The sequence below is a fragment of the Pongo pygmaeus genome, chromosome 8 (genome assembly GCF_028885625.2).
Source record: "Pongo pygmaeus isolate AG05252 chromosome 8, NHGRI_mPonPyg2-v2.0_pri, whole genome shotgun sequence".
NCBI lineage: Eukaryota > Metazoa > Chordata > Mammalia > Primates > Hominidae > Pongo > Pongo pygmaeus.
Genome location: NC_072381.2, coordinates 93,091,269 through 93,099,979, shown reverse-complemented (window position 1 = coordinate 93,099,979; position 8,711 = coordinate 93,091,269). Strand labels below are relative to the sequence as shown.

At 37.7% G+C, this 8,711-nt stretch overlaps 1 non-coding gene across 1 annotated transcript; it reads left to right on the top strand.

The window, feature by feature from the left end:
* Positions 1 to 348: 348 nt before the first annotated feature.
* On the top strand, positions 349 to 426 carry LOC129007001 (small nucleolar RNA SNORD74). The gene has a single exon (XR_008492183.1). It is a non-coding gene; the product is annotated as a small nucleolar RNA SNORD74 (small nucleolar RNA).
* Positions 427 to 8,711: the final 8,285 nt, after the last annotated feature.

The window sequence follows — 8,711 nt, the reverse complement described above, 5'->3', positions numbered from 1 at the left end:
GCTGAAGCAGGAGAATCGCTTGAACCCGGGAGGCAGAGGTTGCAGTGAGCCGAGATCGCACCACTGCACTCCATCCTAGCAACAGAGAGAGACTCTGTCTCAAAAAAAAAAAAAAAAAGAAAAAGAAAAAGAAAAAAAAAAGACAGAAAAATTCAGAGAACAAGAAAGAGATCTTGGAAATAAAAATACAACTGCAATGACTTTTTAAAACTCAACAGAGCAATTGGAAGATACAAATCAAGAAAATCCCTCACTTTTCTTTGAAATTAAGGACTTGTTAATAATAATACAGAAAACTTCCTCCCAGAATTTAGAAAAAGAAGAGAAAACTTTTTGCAATCAAATTATCAGTCCGGCCTCTGATGAAGCCTATGTTAGTAGGCACATCTGAGTGCTAATGAATGCCAGCAGCTCTGATGAAAAACACAGGATCAATCCGGAAGATGAGTTCCAGAAAGGAAGAAGAAGAACAGAGAAAATAATGGGAGGGAAATTATTTTATATACACACACTTAATTCCCAGAATTAAAGGACATAAAACTATAAATTAAAAGGATCCATAATTACACACAATGAATATTAAAAGATCCCTAGGACACATTATCATAAAATTTTAGAACATCAAAAATGAAAAGAAGATCCTAAAAGCTTCCAGACAGAAAAAGAGGTCCCATAGAAATGACAGAAATCCAGATGGTATTTGGCTTTACAACAGCTAAATCAGAGGTGGCAGCATAGTGGAAAGGTTGGAAACCTGGCTGCTGGTTTTGAATCCTGACTCTATATTCTGTGAGCAATGATAGTGTTGTTATGAGGATAAGGTAGGTTCGTATTTATAAGCACGCAGAACAGTGTCTGGTACCTAATATTTGAGATTTAAGTATTTTCTAAATATACTTAGAGAAGATAAATTGAACAAGTATTCCAAATTCTGAGAGTAAATGAGTAAATGAGCTGCCACTTGCAAGTCAGTACCTAACTAAAACTCTTAAATAGGTATAAGAATAGAAAAAAAACCTTTTATTTTTAGACAGAGTCTCTTTCACCCAGGCTAGAGTGCAGTGGTGTGATCTCGGCTCACTGCAACCTCACCTCCCAGGATCAAGTGATTCTCATGCCTCAGCCTTCCTAGTAACTGGGATTACAGGTGCTCGCCTGTAATTAGCACCAGCTAATTTTTGTATTTTTAGTAGAGATGGGGTTTTGCCATGTTGGCCAAGCTGGTCTTGAACTCCTGACCTCAGGTGATCTGCCCACCTTGGCCTCCCAAAGTGCTGGGATTACAGGAATGAGAAAAAACAACAACAACAACATATTTTCAGGCATGCAAAGTCGCCCCCAAAATTAACTTCCTCTGCACCTTTTCTCAGGAAGCTCCAGAATTATAAGCATCACTGAAAATAGGGATTAAACTAAGAAAGAAGATACAGTAGGCAGGAAATAGGGAACCTAACACAGGAGAAAAGCAAAGGAAAGTCCCCGAATGACAGCTAGATAGCAGGCCTAGAGGGTAATCAGTGAAGATCACAGGATGGTCTTCAGAAAAATAAATGAAATGGATAGATTCCTGCCAGATTTGACCATGTCGGACATCATACTTAAAGAAGGAAGAAAAATTAGCAAAGGCTGCAAGGTACAAGGAAATGAACAAATGAAAATAAATCAGGCAATTACTGTGTACAGGAAAAGCAGAAAGTTGAATAAGAAAAAGAAACAATTAGTACACTGCTTGGCCAAGCTGAGAGCAGTATTAATTTAGTCCATTAATAAAAATGTTTAATAGTGATTTAAGCAGAAACAGTGATATAACTAACTATTCCAGAGGATTAAAAAGGGATAAGAGTTGGCAGTTGGGAGATATGTGTGCTAAGCAGCAACTACCAAAATGAGAAGCCCATATAATCTCTAAAGTTAAAAAGCAAAGAGAGTATTGACATATTATTTAGAAATATGGAGGTAAACACAGGACTGGAAATATTTACCCTAAATAGTGTGTATGTATTCTCCTGAGCCTCCTTATTAATCCTAGGCGCCACTTAAAAATTGCGTCTTAGATCCAATTGGAGGGCTGATGATGTATGGTCTTCTCATAACTGTTCTAAAAGAAATCTAAAGAACATTGGTGAGAGCTGAGCCCAGGCCTGCCTGGGATCAGGTGAGGAAGAGGAAATAATCTTTATTATTTGACTTCTATATTTCACCCTCTCTCATAGGAAGGTAGATTCCCATGTCCATTGCTCTTTGGTTTGATAGTAGCTCTTGGTACACCCACCATTTGACACAGACTCCCTTTCTCTTGGTGGGAAAGTGAGCACTGATAGTTCTGTTTGGGAAAGTCCTTCTTTTCCTTGACGCGAAGCCCTATGTTACTGAGAAGATGAATCAAAGAAAATACTCAATTTGCTTTTTGTTACTATAAGCTGTACTCTTTTTTGTTTTGCTTTTTTGTTTTGTTTTGAGATGGAATCTCGCTCTGTCGCCCAGGCTGGAGTACAGTGGTGCGATCTCGGCTCACTGCAACCTCCGCCTCCTGGGTTCAAGCAATTCTCCAGCCTCAGCCTCCTGAGTAGCTGGGACTACAGGCGTGCGCCACTACACCTAGCTAATGTTTGTATTTTTAGTAGAGACGGGGTTTCACCATGTTGGTTGGCCAGGATGGTCTCGATCTCTTGACCTTGTGATCTGCCCGCCTTGGCCTCCCAAAGTGCTGGGATTAGAGGTGAGAGCCACCGCACCCGGCCCAGTATAAGCTGTGCTCTTACAGCCACATCTCCCACTCTGCCTCAGCCTCTCTCTAAATTAAGGGGTTCCAGTTAGGTTTCCAGGATTTCCTTTCTCTGTCTCTTCAGTCCGGGCTCATTGCACCATAACTAATAGAAATTCTTTGAATTTTGTGGAATTTGGTTGGCAACATTCCCTGGTTTCAAAACAAATTAGTTGGGAGCATTTTGTTTTTTTGAATGTCTCTTGGCCATTTCCAGTTCTGAGAAAAGCTTCAGAAACTTATATGTAAACTGCCATCTTTCCCAGAAGCCTGTGGCAAGGTTTCTTGATTCTCCTAAATGTGCTTAACTCATGTCTAAATATCCCTATAAAAAGTATCAAATTGTAATATATTGAAAATAGGCCTTTTCCAATTCACAACCTAAAGGGGCTTCTATTGTAATGTATACTAGATAGTGCTACCTGGTCCTGTTTTGATTGAATTATACAAGGATGTATATTGTTAAGAAGGATGTTTAAAATTTTAATACAAACAAAATATGATATAGTCACAAAATTAAATATTTAGCCACAAAAAGGAATGAAGTTATTCAACATAGATGAAACTTGAAAATATTATAGTAAGAAGCTAGACACAAAACGCTATTATCGTATGACTCCATTTGTATGAAATGCCCAGAGAAAACAAATCTGTAGAGACATAAAGTAGATTACCGGTTTCAGAGTATAGGGGAAAGGGAAATGGAGAATGATTGCTAATGGATACAGTGATGAAAACGTTTTGGAAAAGAAAGTGGTGGTGATTGCACCACTTTCTGGGTATAGCAAAAAACCACGAGTGTACACTTTAAAAAGGTGAATGTTACAGTGTGTGAATTACATCCCAATTAAAAAAAAAAAAATGAATACACTCTCCCTGGGGCACTGAAACCTGTTTAAAAATTTCAAACCATAGCATGCACAATTGCATACAAAAGAAGAATTCACAGAGCTATGCAGAAAGTGACAAGCCCTAAAGCTTACTTAGAGTTTTATGTGCCAGTAATGGAATCAAAACATTAGTAAGTGGTAAAATAAAATGGAGTTCTGAAATGTGAATAGTGTGCTACCATTTGAATTTTAAAAAAGCAAAAAAAGAGGGCCAGGTGCAGTGGCTTACACCTGTAATCCCAGAACTTTGGGAGGCCGAGGCGGGCAGATCACTTGAGGTCAGGAGTTCAAGACCAGCCTGGCCAACATGGTGAAACCCCATCTCTACTGAAAATACAAAAATTAGCCGGGTGTGGTTGCACGTGCCTGTAATCCCAGCTACTCAGGAGGCCGACACACAAGAATCACTTGAACCTATGAGGCGAAGGATGATGCAGTGAGTCGAGGTCGTGCCACTGCACTCCAGCCTGGGCAACAGAGTGAGACTGTCAAAAAAAGAAAGCAAAGAAAAAGAATAAAATTTTTTTACATATACGTAAAATATCTTAAGGCAATATTTTAAAAATGGTAAGAGTAGTTGTTTTCAATGAGAACTGGCTAAGAAATGTGTGACAGTGTAATTAAGACTTTCACTAGATATCCTTCTGATTTTAAACCATGAATGAAATACACATTCGAAATAAACGAAAATTAAATTAATTTTGCCTAATTTTAGTTAACTTCATATTTACAAATACAATCTCCAACTATAACTGTAGTGTTTTCTATGTGTACTTTCAGGTCTTTAGCTTTTGTTTAATATATTTAAAGCCCTGTTATCAGCTGCATCCACAATTAAAATAGCTGTGACTTCTTGTTGACTTGACCCCTTTATCATTAGAAAATGCCCTTCTTTAATTCTTGTAATGTTCCTTGTTCTTAAGTTTATCTTGTCTGATATTAATAAAGCCACTCCAGATTTCTTTTGATAAGTAGCTGCATAGTATATATTTTCCCATTGTTTTAATTTTTAACCTGTGTCTTTATATGAAATATTAGTTGCATTATAGCACATAGTTGAGTATAGTTTTTCTCTTTATCCAATCTAACAATCTCTGCCTTTAAATTGGAGTATTAAGACCATTTACACATAATGCATTATTGATATGGTTAAATTTAAATCTATCTTATTGCTATTTCCTATTTGTTCCATCTGTTCTTTGTTCCCTTTCCCCCATCCTTGCTTTCTTTTGGATTGAGTATTTGTTTTTTATGATAGCATTTATCTTCACTAATGGCTACACATTTTTTTTTCTTTTGAGATGAGGTCTCACTCTATCACCCAGGCTGGAGTGCAGTGATGCAATCTCAGCTCACTGCAGCCTCAACCTCCTGGGGCTCAGGTGATCCTCCCACCTCAGCCTCCTGAATAGCTGGGACTACAGGTGCATACCACCATGCCTGGCTAATTTTTGCATTTTTTGTTGAGACAGGGTCCCGCTATGTTGCCCAGGCTGGTCTCAAGCTCCTGGGCTCAACTGATCTTCCCACCTTGGCCTCCAAAAGTGCTGGGATTATAGGCATGAGTTACCATGCCCGGCGTTCAGCTACACCTTTTTGTTTTAGTTTTGATGTAGTTGCCCTGGGATTTATAATATACATCTTTAACAAATCATAGTCTACCTACAAATAATTTTATACCACCTCAAGTATAGTGTAAAAACCTTACCACAGTATACTTCTGTTTCCTTCTATTGCTTGTCATGCTTCATATTTACCAATTTTAAATTACAAATTTCAATTTTACATATGTTATAAATTTTATGGTACTTTGTTATTATTTTAAATAGTCAATTATTGTGATGGCTAATTTTACATGTCAACTTGATTGGACCACAGTGCCCAGATATTTGGTCAAACATTGTTCTAGATGTGTTTCTCTGAAGGTGTTTTATGGATAAGATAAACATTTAAGTCAGTGGACTTTGAGTAATCAGATTACCTACCATAATGTGGATGTGCCTCATCCAATCAGATGAAGACCTTAATAGAACAAAGACTGACTTCTCTTGAGCAAGAAGGAATTCTGCCAGCAAACTGCCTGTAATAATGTTGTGTGTCAACTTGACTGGGCCATCGGGGGGGTCCAGATGTTTAATTAAACATTATTCTGCATGGTCTTTGGGGGTGTTTCTGGAAGAGAGTAACATTTGAATAGGTAGAATGAGTAAAACAGATTGACCTCCTCAATGCGGATGCACCTCATCCAATTCACTGGAGTCTTGAATAGAATCAAGGAAGGAGGGTTAGTGGTAAGGGAGAATTCACTCTCTGCCTGACTGTTTTTAAGCTGGGACAATGATCTCCTGCCCTTGAACTAGAACTTATGTCATCAGCCCTCCTTGTTTTTAGGCCTTCAAACTTGGACTAGAACTATACCACTGGCTCTCCTGGGATTACAGCTTCTACCTTTGGACTAAAATTTTCACTCTTTCTTGAGCCTCTAGTCTTCCAGCCTACCCTGCAGATTTTGGACTTACCAAATTTCCACGATTTTGTGAGTCAATTCCTTAAAACAAATTTTTATCTATCTCTCCATCGATCCACATGCAGCTGGGTCTGTTTCTCTGGAAAATCTTGACTAATATAATTACGTTTAAGATGGCTAAAAAATAAGAGAAATTTTATTTTATATTTACTTACAATCTTACTATGTCTGGTGTTCTTTACTTCTTTGTGTAGATCCAAATATGATATCATTTTCCTTCTTCAAGTTTTCTGGCAATTGATTTTTTAGTTTCCTTTATTCTGAAACAGTCTTCATTTCCCCTCATTTTTGACAGATATTTTCCCTGGATTTAGATTGCTAGGTTGACCTTTTTTCCTTTAGCTCTAAAATGATATCATGCCACTGTCATGTAGCCTACACAGTTTACAACAAGAAACCTGCTCTTCTTCTTATCTTTGTTTCTCTGTAAGATATCTGCTATGCTTTGAGTGTTTGTCCCCTTCAAAATTCGTGTTGAAATTTAATTGCCAGTGTAATGGTATTGATGAGAGGGGCCTTTAAGAGATCTCATGAGTGGGTTTAATGCCTTAATAAAAGGGGTTCTGGAAATGGGTTCTCTGTCTCTTTTTTTTTTTTTTTTTTTTTTTGAGACAGAGTCTCGCTCTGTCACCGAGGCTGGAGTGCAGTGGTGCAATCTCAGTTCACTGCAACCTCCACCTTGCTGGTTCAAGTGATTCTCCTGTCTCACCCTCCCGAGTAGCTGGGACGACAGGCACACACCTCTATGCCTGGCTAACTTTTGTATTTTTTTTAGTAGAGACGGAGTTTCACCATATTGGTCAGGCTGGTCTCAAACTCCTGACCTCAGGTGATCCACCTGCCTCGGCCTCCCAAAGTGTTGGGATTACAGGCGTGAGCCACCATGCCCGGCTGGGTTCTCTCTCTTAAGCAACTCTGCTATGTGAGAAACAGAGTTCTTCCCCTCTATAGGATGCAGCATTCAAGAAAACATCTTGGAAGCAGAGACCAGGCCCTCACCAGACACCAAACCTGCCACCACCTTTTTCTTGGGAAGTCCAAGAAGTCTAGAGGCTGGGAAGCCTCTAGAATTGTAGGAAATAAATTTCTGTTCTTTATAAATTATAACCCATCTCAGGTATTCAGCTAAAACATCATAAAACAGATGAAGATGGTGCCTTTCCCCCACCCCACCCACCTTGTTTTTAAGGTTTTTCTCTTCATCACTGATTCTCAACAATTTGATTGTGATATACCTTGATGTGGTTTTCTTTATGTTTATTCTTGAATCTATGGGCTTATAATTTTCATCACATTTGAAAGTTTTATGGCTATTACTTCCTTGAATATTTATTTCAGTTCTCCCTACTCTTCTCCTTTTGTGAAAACAATCCTGTAGATTAGATTATATAATTTTGTCCCACAACTCACTGAAGCTCTAGTCATTTTTATTTTCAGTCTTTTCCCACTCTGCTGTATTTTAGATAACACCTGTTTCCATGCCCTTGAGTTTCCTAATCTTTCATTTGCAGTGTCTACATTGCTCTTAACCTCAACCTCATTCAGTACTTTTATTTCAGATATTTTATTTTTTAGTTCTGTAACTTCTATTTTTATTTTTATCTGTTCCATTTTTCTCTTCATTATTTTGATGTTTTATTTTACATCCTTTAATATATAAGATTTATAATAACTATGTAATATTCTTTAAAATATTATCTCTGTTATTTCTGTCTCTTTTTATTGGTTTATTTTTTTTCAATAATTGACTTCATTTTTTAGAGTAGTTTTTGGATTCATGGCAAAATTGAACGGAAAGCTTTAATATAGCCCTGCTCCCACAAACACATAGTCTCCACTACTATCAATAGCCTATACCACAGTCATAAATGTGTTACACTCAACAAACTAACACTGACACATCCTTATGACCCAAAGTCTTTAGTTTATGTCAGGATTCACTCTTGGTGTTATATATGCTGTGGGTTTGGACAAATGTATAATGATGTATCTACCATTATAATATTATACAGAATAATTTTACTGCCCTGAAAATCCTCTGTGCCCTACCGATTCATCCCTTCCTCGCCCCAGTCCCTGGCAACCACTGATCTTTAAGCTATCTCCATAGTTTTGCCTTTTTCAAAATGTCATATAGTTGGAGTAATACAGTATGTAGTCTTTTTGGATTGGCTTCTTTCACTTAGTCATATGCATCTAATGTTCTTCCATGTCTTTTCCTGAGTTGATAGCTTATTCCTTGTTAGCACTGAATAATACTCTATTTTCTAGATGCATCCCAGTTTATTTATCCATTCACCCACTGAAGGACATCCTGGTTGCTTCCAAGTTTTCACAATTATGAATAAACCTGCTATAAAGACTCATGAGTGGTCTTTTGTGTTGACATAGGTTTGCAACTCATTTGGGTCATGTGTATGTTTTGTGCGGACATAAGTTTGCAACTGATTTTGGTAAATACCAAGGAGCACAATTTCTGGATTATATGGTTATGGTAAGAGTGTGTTTAGTTTTATAAGAAACTTCCAAA